Source organism: Myxocyprinus asiaticus, chromosome 45, assembly GCF_019703515.2.
Source record: "Myxocyprinus asiaticus isolate MX2 ecotype Aquarium Trade chromosome 45, UBuf_Myxa_2, whole genome shotgun sequence".
NCBI lineage: Eukaryota > Metazoa > Chordata > Actinopteri > Cypriniformes > Catostomidae > Myxocyprinus > Myxocyprinus asiaticus.
Window position 1 is genome coordinate 5,197,558 of NC_059388.1, and position 20,831 is coordinate 5,218,388.

The 20,831-nt window shown below is 39.6% G+C and overlaps 1 pseudogene; it reads left to right on the forward strand.

Annotated features, from left to right (window-relative positions):
• The first annotated feature begins 6,295 nt into the window (after positions 1–6,295).
• LOC127434911 (solute carrier organic anion transporter family member 1C1-like) lies at positions 6,296–12,631 on the forward strand (annotated as a pseudogene).
• The last annotated feature ends 8,200 nt before the right edge of the window (positions 12,632–20,831 follow it).

The following is a 20,831-nucleotide window of genomic DNA, read 5'->3' on the forward strand; positions in this document are numbered from 1 at the left end:
GAACCATGAATGGGTGTTTTGTGGCAAGTGGCAAGAAAAAGTATGTAAACCCTTTGGAATTAGCTGGTTTTCTGCATTAATTGGTCATACAATGTGATCTCATGTTCAAAGTTACAAGTATAGACAAAGTACAATAGGCCTCATTCATGAAACACAACCAGAACTCATTTTTGTGTAAATCGTTCGTAAAGCCTGTCTGACATAAATGTTCAGATTCATGAAAGTTTTTGTATTTTCAAAACGTTAGTCGGTACGAACAAAATTTACACCTGTTCTCAATTATGTGTAAATTGTGCTTAAGACATCCAAACCTCTTGTGTTCTTTCAGACAAACTGCAATATATTTTGATTGAAGTGAATAGTATAAGTAATGGAAAAAATTATAATTAAATGAGTGAAATTAACCTTAAAAAATAACCAATAATTAAAGAAAAAAAAGCATTTACTGAGAAACGATCTCTGCTGCTTGCATTTATTTTTTCAAAGTAGAGGCTAGTTTTTTCTCTGCTTATTTCCAGCACAAGTTGGACATTGCTGGACATTTATTTTTTATTTTTTATATAAGCTCTATAATTTATATTACATAAGGCACAAGTTATAGGCATTGGTAAATCGCGTTCAGTTGACATATGTTCAGTGCAGTAAAACCATAAATGAACACATCGCCGGTGTTCTGAAAATATATGCTACCTATCAGGATGTGCTACCAATGCTATATTCGCATAGTTTTAGAGTTGGGGTTAGGGTTTGAAGTAGGGTAAGGGCTTAGTACAGACTCACACCATATCACACTACATGATAGTTATGCCGGTAGCACATCCTGATAGGTATTATCTGCCTGACAAGATGTGCTACCAAGGTTTTTAACACATTTCATGCTGTTGTAGCACATACCAACAGGTTCTCCCCTGCCTCCCGACATGTGCTACTCATGTTTTAACTTTACATATCGCTGTTTTTACTGCTGGTAGCACATCCTGAGCAGGTAGCACAGATTGTCAGAACACCGGCAGGTGCGCAAATAATACAGTGGGGAAAATAAAATAAAAAGCCTGCACACAGTCGAATAGCTTTTAAATCTGTAATATCTTACAGCGTTTTGGTCAAAGACTTCATACATTCTATCAATTTCTTTGAAGATTGTTCCTGTTACAAGTATATCACTGCACAGTCTTGGATTTGCTCGAGAGGTTTCTGAACCAGAGAAGGTGGTGGACATCCTCTTGAACATTTTTTATACTAAAGCTTCATGTCAAAACATTTTTATTGACCTCTTGGAATACTTAATTCAGAAAAAAACCTCTGATGACACCAAAGACGACTGTAACTTCTTTTTAGATGTGAATGTTTGCTCAATCAATATTTTACGAAGTGAATGCACACCATTAAAAAAAAAGAAACTGTTTGCATATATGTTAAAAGCTTCCTATTCTCATTTACTAGCAAGTCTGAAGTCTTCTTTATATGATGTTTCATGGGTGTGGATTATGATAATTGTGAATGAACGTGCACACCGTTGGGCCTCATGTATTCAGATAGAAGACAAAGGCAGGCCTAACACAGTCGTAAAAACATAACTCAAGCCCCCACATTCCAAGTCGTAAATCTTACTGATAAAAATCGCACCAAAATCAAACAAAGGGAGTCCAAAAAAGACTACAAATCCCATGAAGCCTTGCTCACTAAAGGATCGAACTCTCAACTCCTATTGGATGAGGCATACAACAGAATGTCCCTCAAACATGACATCATCAGGAGTTAAAATACCTCTGAAATGCTTTCGAGATTTGCTTCCAGCGACTTTGCTTGCAGTGTGTGGACGCAGTTCAACGCTACTCTCGTGTGCAACCTCGTGGCACAAGGAAGTAACGTCCGACTTGAAACTGTAGCCATACAATCTCCATCTCGCTGGACGAGTTGAGATTACTCTGTGTTCAACCGAACACTCTAACGGATCCGAAGGAGACCGCCGAGCAATTCGCATCTTCATCCGTTTGCCTACAGAAGTGAAGAGATTAAAGATTTCTCTTCCATCTTCAATCAAGTCAACATTTCTGAATTCTCTGCCAGCCCGCCAAGAATCAACAGCCGTACCGCCCGCCGACAGAGCGAGGAAATGGCCTTCCAACATCACCTGAGCCTCAAGGAAATGGGTCAGAGTTAAAGGACGGAGGAAAACACATTCTACCTGTGTCCTCATGCGATTCAAGTAAGAGGTTTACGTCTGGGCAGAGATAGAATATTATAGTGTGTTATTCTTGTGTTTCAAGGTTTTTGCTTGTACAGTTTACGGACCGCCATGTCCGCTCATTATTAATACTCAGGGTATTAATTATCACAAATTTGTTTTGCTGTATTGTGGTCCAACCAAATTGGATTGTTGTGCAATTTCGCCATTGCGGGTGAGACAGCAACTGAGTTCATCCATTAAAGAGTCAAATAACGCGGGACTTTTACGAGCCATCCACTGCGTCTCTGAGTGATAAACTGACAGCTGTTTTCTCTCCCACGATTGCGAAATCGGCTTTAGGGCCGTCATCTCTCTCTCTCTCGTACTAACCACACACCCACACCCACACCCACACACACCTTATGTGTTATAGAATTATTTTTATTTCCATATCTAATCATATCACTCTTTAGTTTGTAGTTGTAAGTCGGAAGTTTATTGACTGCATTGTATTAATTATTAATTGATATTACTGCATAAATAAACTTTGTTTATATTACAAAGAGAAGTGTTTTGGTTTGTTTTGCATATACCTGTGTCATGCTGACGGGATGTCAGTGCTCAGATTCAAACCTTCATTCATTGTTTTTTTTCCCCAAAAATCGATATTCTTCGGATGTCGATTTTCCTAAGAAAACAATCTAATATTGAGACTATTTTACTATCTGGTTATTAGTCACTGATTTCAGGGTGGTGCCCCGTCAATGTTAATCCTTATTAATATTCTATTGATTTTTGATAATTGATAATTATCTTTGATGATTGTTGAATTTGAAGGATCAATAAGCTAGTGTTAATTTTAATTAATGTTTCATTGATGTTAACAATTGGTGATTATCTTTGATAATTGTTGATTTAAAGGATTAAAAAAGCTAACATTGATTCTCATCAATGTTCTATTGATTTTAATAATTAATAATTATCTTTGATAATTATTAATTATTGCTAATAACCAAACTTGCTCCTAAACGTAGCACACTACATTTACTGGAGCCCCATATGAGGTTTTAATGAGTTTAAATATTAATTAATATCTACAGAAATAATTATTAATTATTTCTGATAGTAACACTGATCTAAACAACCAGTAAAGCCCTATTACACAAGCTCTATTTTACGAACATTTGGAATTCTATAACATATACAAGTTGTACTATTAAATCTGGGTAATATGAAGCATTCGTGAATCCGGCAGAACGTTTTCGGGAAGCTCCATTTTACACGGAAATTACTCCCAATTCTTTCGTATATTTACGACATTTTCATGAATGAGGCCCAATGTGCTTAAGCTGACAACACACAAACAAGGAACCCTTGGATTTAATAACTGATCATCCTCCTTTGTCAGAAATAACCTCAACCAAGCATTTCTGGTAACTGTGAATTAGGGCTGCATTCCATTTCAACCATTTTTATCCCCTTCCCTCACAAACTTCACTCCATCTCATGAACTCGGATGTACATCACTGCTTATGTTGCACGAGTGTCCACTACTGGCGGAAGACGTGCAATGAGTTTAACTGGAACACCCTTAACCCTTGATCACTTGGAGCATGTTGAAGGCTGTTGTCAATTTGTGAAATTATTTCGTGATTTTTGCACCTGAGAAAACAATGTTTTCGGAGATTGATTTCAGAGGCTTATGTATAAATCTCATATGTTTATTTATTTATTTTTTTCATTAGAATGAATTGTTAGAAAGGATTAATCTAGATTTACACAAACGAAAAATGTAACATAACAATGAACACATAGGCTATAACTGTGTGATAAACAGTTTAAGGTAGCTACAAGTATTATGCTGTTAAATCTCAATATAACTTTCTAAACTGCTTAATTGATCTAACTTCACTTCCATCATACATTAGAGTTGTGTGGGGGTGGGGTTTATGAAGTGCAATCTGCTGTCACGTCACAATCGAGTTGCATTGTGGGATATGGTGCTGCCTGAAGCGTTCATCAGTGTAGGCTCACTACCTTGGTCAAAATCAAGTGGTTGAGGGTCTGTTAACAGAAAATTCCCTCGTTCACTGAACGAAGTGAAATGGACTTCCAAAATGCTGGCGGGGATTCCCTCGAGGGGAAGTGCTTAGGGGAGTTAGCGAGTGGATGTTAAAAGTGAAATGGAGCACAGCCCTGCACAATGTTCAGAAGGAATTTTGGACCATTCTTCCTTACAGAAATGCTTCAACTCAGCCATATTCTTAGGATGTCTGGTGTGAGTGGCTCTCTTGAGGTCATTCCACAGCATCTCTATTAGGTTAAGGACTGGGCTCTGACTGGGCCACTTCAGAATTAGAATTTTCTTTTTTTATTCCATTCTGTAGAGGATTTAATTCAGTGTTCAGGGTCATTGTCCTGCTGCATCACCCAGATTCTTCTGAGCTTCAGCTGTGCACACCCACCTTGACATTATCCTGTAGGATAATGTCAGCCTCAAATCATGATGCTCCCTCCCCGTACTCTCCGTACTTGGGATGATGTTTTCATGTTGGTATGCTGTGCACTTTTTACGCCATATGTAGTGCTGTGTGTTCTTCTCAAACAATTTAACCTTAGTTTTATCAGTCCAAAAAACATTTTCCCAGTAGCGCTGTGGAGTGTCAAAGTGGACTTTGGCAAACTTCAGGCACACAGCAATGTTTTTGTTGGGAAGTGGTGTCCTGCCATGAACACCATGCCTGTTTAATGTTTCCCATATAGTATACTCATGAACAGAGATGTTAAACAGTTCCAATGATTCCTTGTCTTTAGCTGTGATGCTAGGATTCTTTTTTTTTTTTTTTTACCTCATTAAGCATTCTGCGGTGTGCCCTTTGAGTGATCTTGGCTGGATGGCAACTTCTAGAAAGAGTAACCAAAGTAGTAAATCATCTACATTAAAAGTCAATTTGTCTAACTGTGGAGAGATGAATGTCTAATCTCTTCAAAATAACTTTGTAACCCTTTCCAGCTTTATGCAAAGCAACAATTCTTGATTGTAGGTCTTCTGAGATCTCTCTTTTGCAAGACATGGTCCACGCCAGCAGATGATTCTTGTAATGCTTCTTGTCTATAGCAAACTCAAAATACTACTCAAAGTAGCTCTAACCTACACCTTTAATTTGTTTTAATTAATAAGATGCAACTCCTGACTCTAATTAGCTTTTGATGACATCATTAGCCTATGGGTTCAAATACGTTTTCCAACCTACACTGTGAATGTTTGAATGATGGTTTCAATATGTACAAGAACAATACAATAATTTGTGCATTATTAGTTAAAACAGATTGTGTTTGTTTATTATTGTAACTTAGATGAAGATCAAACCAGATTTTAAGACAAATTTATACATAAATGCAGGTAATTCCAAAGGGTACACATACTTTTTCTTTCCATTGTATTTAACATTATAAGTATTTTCAATATAATTAGAAATAGAATATAATTTATTTTTGTTAAATAGACTTACAGCTTAAATAATTTGAGTAGTACACTCAAATATCATAATGTTCATGTGTTGTACTTGCTATAGTTTACTCCCATGTTGCTACTTCATCAGATAGCAATGTCAAATGTTACTCAAGTCAGTCACTGAAACAACATCACCACACTGAGTAACAAATGGCATGCATAATATGTGTGTACTCAAACATGGGATAGTAATAAATAACCATTATTGCGCGGTAAGCTGACATGATATTGTACTCATTTAAATTAATACAGAACTCATTTATGTAATAAAAAAAGCAATAGATAGTAAAAGTAGTGTGATAGTAAACTTATATATTTTATGGAAGCATAATTATATATTGCAACACTGTTACATATCTTGGGTCACTAATGACCCGATACACTTTTGTAATTAAGCAGTAAAAAAAAAATATACATATATATATATATATATATATATATAATTGAATTGCAATCTATTTGTTCGAGTGACCCGACATAACAACATTGTCCAGTTTTAAAACTAATTACATTGTTGCATTTGCATCTATACATTGTGAAATTCTGAAAATGTTATTATTTGTATACATTGTATTTGTTGCAATTGCGTTGGCTCATATTACAATTGGCTGATGTCACTCTTTTCAAAGGTTTTCCACAACCGCATCTGTACTAGCCAGTTGCCTCTGCCCTATGTGAACTTGTCGCCAGTGCTGGGACAGTGCCCTTGAAAGGGCGACTGTGACTACATGTTTAAGTTCTACATGGGGGTGTCAGTTATCGGCGCCTTTGTTTTGGCTTGTGGGGCCACACCAGGTTGCATTATTCTGCTCAGGTATTGAATATAAACAACAGTACATCAACAGACATCTCTGAGTAACCTCTGTCTTTAATTGAAAATGTATACTCTGTGGGTCATTTTTTTTTTTTACTTTACCTGACATGTCGGAGAAAAGGCTGGTTTAGCTTAAGCAGCGGAGAACAGGATTTAATCAGCTAATATGTAGATATATCCAACCTGTTAGGGCCATACATGCTGACAAAATGTATAAATGTATTAAAACTGTTGTGGCTTGTCTTTCATATGTATTTGTTTTATTTCTTTTATTACTTTCAAACCAATTTTATTTAATTAATTATGCATCAGATAAAGAATGTATTACATAACAGGGTGGAATGTGGAGTAACAGGGTGAAAGTAACACCAAAATAGTGTCTTAAAAATACATTACATGTAGCTAGTAAACAATAAAATAAATAAATAAATAAAACATTAATTTTATCATAGCCTTAGCATATTAAACCCTGCTGAACATAACAGGGTAAAATTTTAAAGGCTAAAAATGCACATCATACAAAGAATGAATCTAAATCTAACCTAAACCTATCTTTGAAGTCTTTCAAGAATAAGATAAGTTATTTGAACTTCACAGCTCTTTTCTTAGATACTTAACACCAGAATTGAAGCCTTTGGCTCTTGGTATGCAGACTTTGATAGTTCTGACTCTCTGTAAGAGGATTTATTTGCATTCACTCTCAATGTAAGATTGTAAAACAAAAGAACCAGAATGTTTACCTAATCTGATAAATTTTTCCAGGTGGCATTCCTCCCATTTATTTTGGAGCCTTGATTGATAGGACGTGTTTGAAATGGGGTATAAAAATATGCGGCGGTCGAAAGGCGTTTCGTATTTATGACTCTGGCACCTTCAGGTCAGTACATACTGTTTACATTGGCAATGTTAAATTTAAATAGTTCTAAATAAACAAGCCTTTCTATAAATTAGATTTGACAAAAATCTAGTGTGACAAGCTTTGGAACAGTGCAACTTCTTATTCATGTGATCCTTCTAAAAAAATAAAAATAAGGAAGTTGCTAAGAATGTGAAACTTTTGTTTGCAATTCTCAGCTAGTGAGCAATTACAGCACAATTAGTGAATACTACTGTATTCCTTGTACACACATGACTGTGTGGCAACACATAGCTCCAATGCCATCATTAAGTTTGCTGATGACACGACGGTGGTAGGTCTGATCACTGACAATGATGAAACAGCCTACAGAGAGGAGGTGCACACTCTGACACACTGGTGTCAGGAGCACAACCTCTCCCTCAACGTAAGTAAGACAAAGGAGCTTGTGGTGGACTTCAGAAGAAAAGACAGAGAACACAGTCCCATCACCATCAATGGAGCACCAGTGGAGAGAGTCAGCAGCTTCAAGTTCCTGGGTGTCCACATCACTGAGGAACACACATGGTCCATCCACACTGAAGTCGTTGTGCAGAAGGCTCATCAGCGCCTCTTCTTCCTGAGACGGCTGAGGAAGTTTGGAATGAACCGCCACATCCTCACACGGTTCTACACCTGCACTGTAGAGAGCATCCTGACTGGCTGCATCTCCGCCTGGTACAGCAATAGCACCGCCCACAACCGCAAAGCACTGCAAAGGGTGGTGTGAACTGCCAGACACATCATCGGAGGTGAGCTTCCCTCCCTCCAGGAAATATATACAAGGCGGTGTGTGAAAAAAGCTCGGAGGATCATCAGAGACTCCAGCCACCCGAGCCATGGGCTGTTCTCACTGCTACCATCAGGTAGGCGGTATCGCAGCATCAGGACCCGCACCAGCCGACTCCATGACAGCTTCTTCCCCCAAGCAATCAGACTTCTGAACTCTTGATCTCCCACGATTAAAATTCATCAGCACTGCACTTTATTACCCTTACTCTTATATCTCACACCAGACTGTCATAAATTATATTATATTATATTATATTATATTATATTATATTCTCTCTTAACAACTGACTACCAACTGACAGCCTGAATGTCAATACAGTACAATACTGTACATTCTATATATACTATATATACTTTTTTATATATTTTTATTTTTATTGAATAATGTGTATCTATATAGTGCGTATTGTATACTGTACAGTGTATGCTGTTATTTGTATATTGTTGAGTGTAATTATGTGTATATCAGATGTTTAAATTGTGCTGTGTTAATTTGATGTTATTGTAAATTGGTACTGTCTCATCACTGTCACGACTGCTATGTTGATCGGAACTACACCCAAGAATTTCACACACCATTGCACTTGGGTATATGGCTGTGTGACAATAAAGTGATTTGATTTGATTTGAATAGTTTTATCTTATTCACTGTTGTTTGAAGTAGAATGTGGGACAATTCAAATAATAAAAAAAATAATAAAAATAAAATAAAATAAAAAACAATTCCAGGTGTTCAGTGTGGTCTCAGACTGTCAGACCCCGCTGTACAAATTAAAGAAAATAATAAAAGACAAAAATGTTCTGCTTTTTTGCCCTACAGAAATACTTTCCTGGGTCTTATTTATGGCCTATATACTCTGTCCTACCTGTTGTGGGGAATCCTGTACAACAGACTGTCTCACCATGAAAGGAAACTTACACTTAAGGAACAATTAAAAGCTCCTGATCAAGACCACAATGGTGTAGCGGCTAATGGTAATGGGAACGCCCCTTCAACAATTGCTATATGCAGAGAAGGTCCCGACCAGGAGACCACTATTTTAAGTGACAATTCAAACACGTGTTATGTACCAAAGAATTTGCATTTTAAGCTATAATTCACATTGATGTGAAATATAAAGGATATTTTCATGGAATTGTGTTAACTTGTACATTTATATGATAAGAGTATATAAGATACTTGAGGAAGACAAGTATAAGATGCAGGTTGTGAACTTATACAGACTTGCTGGTAAAAGACATTAATTAAACGCATATACTCGCTGGAAAATGCCCCCAAAATAAATATAATTAAATTTATCATAATCAAAGTAATTATAATATACAGTATAATAAATATAATTCTGGTAATTCAAAGACATTACATTAATAATAATGGTATTTCCTTACATTTATACAGCGCTTTTCTAGGCACTCAAAGTGCTTTACATAGTAGAGGGGGAATCTCCTGTGGTGGAAATTCTGTAATAATAGACTCAAAAAGTGTGGTGCCTTTCTAATAAGTATTTAATGAACACACTTGCAAAGTGGACTCAAAACCATACAGAGACTCTAACACCGACTGGTAGTGAGCAATGCAACCTTCAAATTCTCTAGCTTATATGGGCACTAGGATGCCTTCACCCTGCATTTCTGAAAATGGATTGACGTAGACAGCCGCAGCTGTGGTCAGCCGCCCCCACCAGAGGCAAAGAGACAATTCCTTGCTCCAGATCCTCCCTGCCTCTCATGACAGTTTAAAACTTGACAACACTATCTGTTTGAGTTACTGGTCAGATAACTACAAGGAGGCGGGGGTGCGAGGCCACTCTGTTCACAGAAATGCAGGGAGTGTTCAGTCACACACACACACACAAACACAGTATGAGACTATAAATCTACTTAAAGTAAATATGATTATGAATAAACATGTATAAATTGTAAAATTTCTATTAAACTCCTCAACCACCACCAGTGTGCAGCATCCACACGGATGATGCGACGGCAGCTATAGTGTGCCAGTATGCTCATCATACACCAGCTATTGATGGAGAGGAGAGCAGAGTGATGTAGCCAATTCAGGGATGGAGATTATTAGGAGGCCATGATAGATAATAGACAATTACAACGGGTTACACCCCTACTCTTTACAAGAAGTGCCCTGGGATTTTAATGACCACAGAGAGTCAGGACCTCATTTTATCTCATCCGAAGGATGGTGCCTTTTTACAGTATAGTGTCCCCATCACTAAACTGGGGCATTAGGACCCACACAGACCACAGGCAGTGTCACCTTGCTGGCCTCCCAAATACCACTTCCAGCAGCAACCTTAGTTTTCTCCAGGAGGTCTCCCATCAAGGTACTGACCAGGCTCAACCTTGCTTAGCTTCAGTGGGCAACCAGGCAAGAGCTGCAGTGTGATATGGCTGCTGGCTGCTGACATTATTGTGGCAGATGACTAAAGCACTGATTAGACAATACAAAAAGTGGCTTTAGAAGTCAATATATTGTTTGTTTTATTTCCATATCATTAAACATGTAAGCCTATAACTGGCCTTATGTTCAAAGTGTTCTTCATTCTATCTGTACACACACGTCAGACCTTGTTTATACTTTCAGATAGAGCCCATTGTACAAAGGGGCCTCAGTTTGTTCCTGGGAGGCAGCAGATGTCCTATACCTGCCCCTACCCTAATCCTAACCAAATGGAGCCTGTAAGGCTGAGAGAACAACCAGAGGCAAGTCAAGTAATTTTATTTGTATAGCACCTTTCACAACACACATCGTTTCTAAGCAGCTTTACAGAAAATCATGCATTAACAGAAAATGAAACTGTAATATCTATAAGGTCTTGGAGTCATCATTGTGTAGTTTGATAAAATACAATTGTGAATTGTGTTTAAAAATAAGTAATTAAATAATAATTATATTTAGAACCCCAGTGAGCAAGCCGAAGGCGACTGAGGCAAGGAACACAAATCTCCATAAGATGTTGGTTAATGGAGAAAAATAACTGTCAGGGGGTTCATTCATGGGGAAAAGGAGGAAACGGGAAATGTGGCTTCAACTCAAACAGGTAACTTTTATTTCTTAACTCAAAATTGTTTATTCAAATGGAACATAGTCTGGGCATATGTGTGCTGGCTCTCTCTCTCCCTGTCTCTGGCATGGTTCCTCCTTATATCGCTCTCCCCATTGCTCACTGCAATCAGAAACATGTTTTAGACATATTGTGCTCAGGTGTGTGCACCCTTACCGCTTTCTCTCTCTCTGGAAGAATGATTTAGGCCAGGAAACCATCTGGCCTTTGCCCACTCACCCCTATTTCTGGAGAGAAAGTCAGCAACAGCCATTCACGCCCCCGATCAGTGGACCACCTCAAATCTAAAAGGCTGTAAGGCCAGATACCAACGGGTGATCCGCGCATTAGTATCCTTCATGCGGTGGAGCCACTGGAGTGATGCGTGGTCAGAACAGAGGGTGAAGACCCTCCCCAACAGATAGCATCGGAGGGTGAGAACAGCCCATTTGATGGCCAGACATTCCTTTTCAATTGTTGTACTTAGTCTCTCTCAGCGATAGCTTGTGACTAATGTACAGCACTAGCCACTCCTCCTCCTCCACCTGCGAGAGCACTGCCCCAGCCCCCTTTCTGAAGCATCTATCTGTAAAACAAACGGGAGAGAGAAATTAGGTGCATGTAAAAGCGGCCCACCGCAAAGTGCAGCTTTCACCTGTGTAAACGCCTGCTTACACTGCTCCGTCCACTGGACCAGGTCTGGAGCTCCCTTTTTAGTGAGATCAGTAAATGGGCTGGTGACATCCGAATAATTAGGGACAAACCTTCTATAATAGCCAGCCAGCCCCAGGAACTGTCTCACCTCCTTTTTGGTCTTGGGTCTCAGGCAAGCCGCAACCGCTGTGGTCTTATCAATTTGGGCGCGCACCTGCCCATGACCCAAATGGAACCCCAGATGCCGTACCTCCACCCATCCATTTGCGCACTTCTTGTGGTTTGCCGTGAGTCCCGCTTGTCGCAGCTACCTCAGAACAGCCCTCATATGCAGCATATGCCGCTGCCAATCATGACAGTATATGATGATGTCATCCAGATAGGCAGCGGCGTAAGCTGAGTGCGGTCTGAGAACTTGGTCCATAAGGCTCTGAAACATAGCTGGGGCCCCGAACAAACCGAATGGAAGTGTCACAAATTGGTGTAAGCCAAATGGTGTGGAGAAGGCCGTTTTTCGCGGGACATTGGCGTTAAGGGGATCTAGCAATAACCCTTTGTCAAATTCAGCATAAAAAAAGTAGGCTGTGCCCAACCGATTGAGCAGTTCATCAATACGAGGCATCGGGTGTGCGTCAAATTTAGACACCGCATTGACTTTTCTGTAATCCATGCAGAACCGAACCGACCTCTTGCTCTTAGGGACTACAACGACCAGGCTGTACCAGTGAACTGATACTTCTATTACCTCCATATGGAGCATTGCATCCAATTCTTCCCAAACTACTTTTTTATTTTTTATGGACTACGTACCACTATCCCAGGAGTAGTTTCAATGTGGTGCTGTATGAGGATTGTACGACCAGGCAGAGGTGAGAACACATCTGCAAATTCTTTCTGAAATCTGGCAACCTCTGTGACTTGAGAAGGTCAGAGGTGGTCTCCACAAGTGCGTGGAAAAGGGTGACATCATTGGCTTTTACGTTTACCTCTGGCCCGAGCTCCGCCCTCTCCAGAACTACTTTTGCCAACGTCACAGGTACCGCCTCCATCCATAATTTCAGGAGGTTTAGGTGGTATGTTTGTCATATGTCGCCTCTATCTGATCAATGTTGAGAGTATACAAGCACTTTATCTCCCGGTGCGAATTCATGTAGCCGAGCTCCCCTATCATACAGCCAGCTTTGTCATTCTTGTGCTTGGAGCAAATTCTCCTGTGTTAGTTGACCCAAAGTGTGGAGTTTTGCTCTAAGATCAAGAACGTACTGAATTTAATTTTTGCTGTTTGAAGGTCCCTCCTCCCAAGCTTCCCACATGACATTGCCCATACAGCAAATAATAGGGGTTTGAGCCACTTATCCCAATTTCTAGCATCCACGTGTACAAACTTACGAATCATATACTTCAGGGTTTTATTAATAGTTAATAGTTTATTAACTACATGCTGAGATGTTGTGCAGGCGCACTGCTTCTGGATATTGCATTGCATAGTCCACCAGAACTAATACTAAGTGATGCCTGCATGCTGTCCATTCTAATGGCCCGATGAGGTCCATACCAATTCTTTCAAAGGGGACCTCGACCAAAAGAATCGGGCACAAAGGCGATCCTGAGGTGGCCAGCGGATTCACTAGCTGACCCGGCCAATAGAAACAAGCCATTAGAGAGAATAGTGCTTTTTTCTCGTCCTAAGTGTCCCGCCATCGGATTGTGATGAGCCGTCTGTAATAACATTTCCCAATGGCTCTTCGATATCAACAAATGGGTTGTATCTTCTTTTGTCTGAGTGTCCTGCATCACTTGATACAACCGATCATTTATAACATAAAAATACGGGTATGAGAGTTCAATGTCTGGCTGAAGGCGTTGACCATTGTCGAGCTTTACCGGTTGTTTAGATCAGTGTTACTATCAGAAATAATTAATAATTATTTCTGTAGTTATTAATTAATATTTAAATTAATTAATTGGATCTAACTCATTAAAACCTCATATGGGACTCCAGTAAATGTAGTGTGCTATGTTTAGGAGCAAGTTTGGTTATTAGCAATAATAAATAATTATCAAAGATAATTACCAATTATTAAAATCAATAGAACATTGATGAGAATCAATGTTAGCTTTTTTAATCCTTTAAAATCAACAATTATCAAAGATAATCGTTAATTGTTAACATCGATGAAACATTAATTAAAATTAACACTAGCTTATTGATCATTCAAATTCAACAATCATCAAAGATAATTATCAATTATCAAAAATCAATAGAATATTAATAAGGATTAACATTGACGGGGCACCACCCTGGAGTTAGGGACTAATAACCAAATAGTAAAATAGTCTCAATATTAGATTGTTTTCTTAGGAAAATCGACATCCGAAGAATATCGATTTTCGGGGAAAAAAAACAATGAATGAAGGTTTGAATCCGAGCACTGACATCCCGTCAGCATGACACAGGCATATGCAAAACAAACCAAAACACTTCTCTTTGTAATATAAACAAAGTTTATTTATGCAGTAATATCAATTAATAATTAATACAATGCAGTCAATAAACTTCCGACTTACAACTACAAACTAAAGAGTGACATGATTAGATATGGAAATAAAAATAATCCTATAACACATAAGGTGTGTGTGTGACAGTGTGTGTGTGCGTGTGTGTGTCAGTGTGGTTAGTGTGAGAGAGAGAGAGAGAGAGAGAGAGAGAGAGAGATGATTAAGTGACAGCCCGAAAGCTGATTTCGCGATAGCGGGAGAGAAAGCAGCTCATCACTCAGAGACGCGGTTTTACGAGCCGGGCTCGTAAAAGTCCTGCGTTATTTGACTCTTTAATGGATGAACTCAGTTTCTGTTTCACCCGCAATGGTGAAATTGCACAATCCAATTTGGTTGGACCACAATACAGCAAAACAAATTTGTGATAATTAATACCCTGAGTATTAATAATGAGCGGACATGGCGGTCCGTAAACTGTACAAGCAAAAACCTTGAAACACAAGAATAACACGCTATAATATTCTATCTCTGCCCAGACGTAACCTCTTACTTGAATCGCATGAGGACACAGGTAGAATGTGTTTTCCTCCGTCCTTTAACTCTGACCCGGTTCCTTGAGGCTCGTGTGATGACGGGAGGCCGTTTCCTCGCTCTGTCGGCGGGCGGTATGGCTGTTGATTCTCGGCGGGCTGGCGGAGAACTCAGAAATGTCGACTTGATTGAAGATGGAAGAGAAATCTTTAATCTCTTCACTTCTGTAGGCCAACAGATGAAGATGCGAATTGCTCAGCGGTCTCCTTCGGATCTGTTAGAGTGTTCGGTTGAACACAGAGTAATCTCAACTCGTCCAGCGAGATGGAGATTGTATGGCCACAGTTTCAAGTCGGATGTTACTTCCTTGTGCCACGAGGTTGCACCTGAGAGCAGCGATGAAACTGTGTCTATACAGGATGAGCAAAGTTGCTGGAAGCAAATTCTGGAAGCATTTCTGAATTATTTGTACTCCTGATGATGTCATGTTTGAGGGACGTTCTGTTGCGTGCCTCATCCAATAGGAGTTGAACGCTCGATCCTTTAGTGAGCAAGGCTTCATGGATCTGTAGTCTGTTTTGGACTCCCTTTGTTTGATTTTGGCGCGATTTTTATCAGTAAAATTTACGACTTAGAAGGTGGGGGCTTGAGTTATGTTTTTATGACTGTTAGGCCTGCCTTTGTCTTCTATCTGAATACATGAGGCCCAACACCATCAATTATTTTCACTTGGTTGAAGGCGTGTCTCAGGGTTTCGTCTCGCGTCTGCTCGAGAGGGAAATCCCCTGCAGGGAATCCTCTAAGGGCTGGGGAAGTCGGGACTTCCCCTCCCTTACGTCATCCTGATATGGAGCTGACGTAGATGGCCCTGGCTTCGCCTGCCCAGCCAGCACATCTCACATCTAATAACTTTCTCGCAGGACCCATCCACACATATTCCTTTTAAAAGAGTCTCAAATTTTGGCCAATTAGTACCCAGAATTAGTGGATGGGTGAGGCAGGAACTAACCGCAGCCTCCAATCTATGCTTTTGCCCCTGAAATTTAATAATGAGTGTCACCACAGGGTAATTGTACACACCGCACCTTCAACCTTTTATTTGTGCCCAAAGCCTCGTCTTGAACCAAATATTGTTGGATAGTGGTCTGATTACAGCCAATATCCACCAAAGCTTGATATGTACTTCCCCTGATACTCACAGGTAATCTGTATGGTCTGGCTCGATCGGGGGCAGCCCACAGAATGTCGGGGACCTGGACCAATGTTCCCATATTTATCACGGTGCATTGGTCCCGGGTTCCCAGCGACTCTAACTGGCCGGCCCGCCCAGGCATTAAAACTGCACTTGTGACAGAGGGTTTAACCACCTGAGGGGGAGAGTGAAGAGACATCGGGGTCACTGACAACAGGGAAACCCCCCAGGAATGGGGAGCCGGCTTCGGCGGTACCTTTCCTCGCCTCCGGGGTACCGGAATGGGCTGCAAGACAGGGACCGAGTGAGGGAGAAGAGAAGGGGAAAACAAGAGGGAGGGGATAGAGAGGGCTCTGCCCTTGGATATGCAGACACATGGGCCTCAGACAGTTGGACGGATTTCTCCAGCGATGCCGGGAGGTGGCACTGGAACCAGTCTGCCATTCCTTCCAGCAGACGTTGTTCCTTCAGCTGTTCCAGCACCACAAGATCAATGTCTTCCTCGGCATCACAGTCCTTAGCCAGCAGCCACTTCCAGCAGGCATCACAGAGCTGTTGCATGAAGGCAAATGGACGGCAGCGCGTGTCCACTTTCAAAGAATGGAAGTGTTGTATGTGCTGTTCGGGGCTGCAACCGACCCACTGCAAGATGGACTTCTTCAGGTCATTATATACCAGGATACTTGCTGCCGGTTGTTGCTGTGCCGTGAGCTAGGCCACACCCCCACCTCCACAATAACCTTGGGAGAAACCAGGCTCACTATGGGGGCCAGTTCCCCTCTGGCTAACCAGCATGAATATAATGCCAATATTAGTTATTTATGTGCAGTGCAGGTCATGGTTTAAAATGAGTAAACTAGGTAAATGTTTAGGGCCAGTGTTTATACAAAGACATGGTATGAACTGTAAGATTAGTGACTAATGTCTTTGAAGTTCATCCTGGATAAACTTCAGAAGTTCACATAGATGCATTGTCCTTTGTTAGTTGGCTGATGAAGGCTTTTGTTGGCAAATAATTGAAAGTCTATGTATTCCAATTTAAGAGTGTAGTCCATCATTAGACCAAGGTGATGCAGGCAGAGATCAGTGAGGTGCATCGCAGTTCATCCAGCAGGTCATTTCGGTGAGGTCTATCCCACGTCCAATGTTCAGGCAGTGGCATATGAAGTATCCCATGTCTTATGGTTGGAGTTGGCATCAGTTCATCCCAGTGATGTCTGGCTGGCTTCGGCTGCGTTTAGTCATCATCACTCAGAGACACAGCATTAGAGTCCGACACCAAGCAGGAATAGAGGTGGATCTGGCCAGCTCTGATAACCTCGGAATATGAATCCCAAGGTTGAGACAGGGAAACAAATAGAATAATATTAGTGTAGATGCCATTCAATTTTTTGCAGAGTTATAGAGCATGATAAATGTTTCTAGGTCCGGCAGACCTAACTAAAGCAGCCTAATTGTGAGTTGATGTATAAATTAGGTGTATGCCTGTCTAAATAGATGAGTCTTTAGTCTAGAATTAAACTGAGTGAGTGTGTCTGTGTCTCAAACAGTGTTAGGGAGACTATTCCATGGCTTAGGAGCCAAACAGGAAAATTATCTACCTCCTTTTGTGGATTATGATATTCTAGGAACTATTAACTGGCCAGAATTTTGCGATCATAATAAACGTGATGGAATATAGCATGGTAGAAGGTCACTTAAGTACTGTAGAGCTAGACCATTCAAAGCTTTGTACGTAGTTAACAAAATGTAAAAATTAATATGAAATTTAACAGGTAGCCAATGTAACAATGATAATATGTGGCTAATATGATCATATCTATTGGTTCTAGTCAGCACTCTGGCAGCTGCATTTTGAACCAAATGAAGTTTATTTATTGAACTTGCAGTACATCCTCCCAGTAATGCATTACAATAGTCTAGTCTTGAGGTCACGAACGCATTAATTAGTTTTTCGGCATCAGCAGCAGAGAGCATGTGTCGTAATTTAGCAATATTTTTGAGGTGGAAGAATGCTGTTCTACAAACATTGGAAATTAGATTTTCAAAGGACAGATTGGTATCAAATATAACACCTAAGTTCTTCGCTGTAGAAGATGATGTAACAGTACATCCATCGAGAGTCAAAGTATATTTGAGCTGCTTATTTTTATAGGTTTTTGGTCAAATAATTAGTACCTCTGTTTTGTCGGAATTGAGTAGAAGTACATTTCTGGCCATCCAATCTTTGATTTCATAACAATTCCTGATAATATCTCCTTGGGGAAGCATATATAAGGAGGAAAGCAGAGGCCTTAAAACTGATCCCTGTGGTACTCCATACTTAACTTTTGTTTGATTTGACAATTCCTAGTTGCACAGACAAAATGTTAGTGGTCTGCTAAATAAGACCTAAACCATGCTATTGCAAGTCCACAAATGCCAACATAATTCTCAAGCCTATTCAAGAGAGTGTCATGATCTATAGTGTCGAAGGCAGAGATCTAAAAGAACTAGAAGAGAAATGCAGCCGTGATCAGATGATAAGTCATTTGTAACTCTGATACATGCAATCTCTTTACTGTGATGGGGCCTAAACCCTGACTGAAATTGTTCATATATACAATTTCGCTGTAGAAATGAACATAGTTGGGAGGACACCCAGTATTTTTGATATAAACGGGAGATTGGAAATCTGTCTATAATTAGCCAATTTTCCAGTATAAAGCTGTGGCTTCTTAATAAGCGGTTTGATAACTGCCATTCTAAAGTTTCTTGGGACATATCCTAAGGATAGTGAGGAGTTAATAATATTAAGAAGAGATTCTGAGACTACAAGGAATACCTTAGTTGGATCTAACATACTTGTATTGTGGCTTTTGATGTTTCGATAAGTGTTTGCTCTTCATGACCTATGACAGTGAAGGACTGAAGTTGTTCGTGAGGAAAATTATGAGACACTGTTTTCTGTGGTACTGTGACAGACGATTGCATAATTCCAATTTTATTTCTGATTATTTCAATTTTATCAGTAAAGAAATTCATGAAGTCATTACTATTGTGCTGTGACAGAATATCTGGTTCAGTTGAGGCTTTATTCCTAACCAATTTAGCCACAGTACTGAATAAACACAGGATTGTTGTAGTTATTTTCTATGAGTTTGCTAAAATATGCTGACCTGGCAGATTTTAGTGCCTGTCTGTAGCTACAGACACTATCCTTCCATGCACCGTGAAATACCTCAGATTTTGTATTCTTCCATTTGCACTCCATTTTCCGAGCTGCTCTCTTGAGAGTATGAGTGTGATCATTGTACCATCATGCACGGCTTTTTTCTTTGATTTTCTTTAATCGAAGGAGGGCGACACTATCAAGAGTGCTAGAGAAGACTGTATTTATATTTTCTGTTATTTCATCAAGTTCTTCTAGACTTTAGGGCTTTTTGAGTGTATGAGATAGATCTGGAAGATTATTAGTGAAGCTATCTTTAGTTGTCGGAAGAATAGTTCTACCCAGGGCCGGAGTGGCAATAGGGAAGATCGGGAGAATTCCCGCTGGGCCCGTCAAAAATTGGGCAGGTTAGGTCCGCCTGTTGATTGACAAACTTCCATCATATGTCGCATAACAATTGCCAACAGTCCGTAACATCCGGTATTTAAACGATCAGAATTGCGTTCCATATTATAGCGGACGCAGTCTGTATTTTATCATCTCACACCCAAACAAATGAGAGAGTATCCTGTGAGAGACGAAACTGATGTTGCGCCGCTTCACTTGACAGCGCGGGAAGGATGACGGAAGATCCATCGAGAACAGATAGTCTACTAATAGCTGAATGGATGAACATGCTTCAGGTACAAGATCATCATAAGTTTAATACTGACTGCAGTCTCACAATCTCAATTAATTAATCTCTGAAATCCTCTTCCCTAGCAGTGCAGAATGATAATAGCAAAATTATTTTTTGTCACAAAATAACAGAATACTTAAAGTAAATGAATACAGATGCAACAGCACGACACGGTACGAAAATAATGGGACTTTACAGCTCTCAAAAGAATAAACTCAACGAAACAAACTGCACAGAGTACCTTCAATGTTGTATAATGCGATAAAACCCTCTTAAAGAGACAGTAACCATTTTGCCTTTGTGATGAACATTTACATTCCAAGTAAAAGAAAAGTACAAATGTGTTATTTTTAGTCTTTTATTTCACTCTTATCATTGTAAAATGGCTCGTTTTTGAATGGCATGTAAAAATGTAAAAACAGTCACTCTAACTTAATTGTTTCACTGGATCTGTTGCTATTTTAATTATCTAAAATACAAAGCACTGACCATTTAAAGTGTGAGCCTGTACATCTTGAAAGAGTTATAAACATTTACAGTTCTATAGTGTTATTACGTGCCTAGATAGTCTTTAAAATAAACTTAGTTTACCCAAAAATAAAATTTCTCTCATCATTTACTCATCCTCATGCCATCCCAGATGTGTATGACTTTCTGTCTTCTGCTGAACACAACTTAAGCTTTTTAGAAGAATTTCTCAGTTCTGTTGGTCCTTTCAATGCAAGTGAATGGTGATCAGAACTCAGAAGGTACAAAAATCACATAAATGCAGCATAAAAGTAATCCATACAACTCCAGTGGTTTAATCTATGTCTTCAGAAGCAATATGATAGGTGTGGGTGAGAAACAGATCAATATGTAAGTTTTTTTTTTTTTTACTA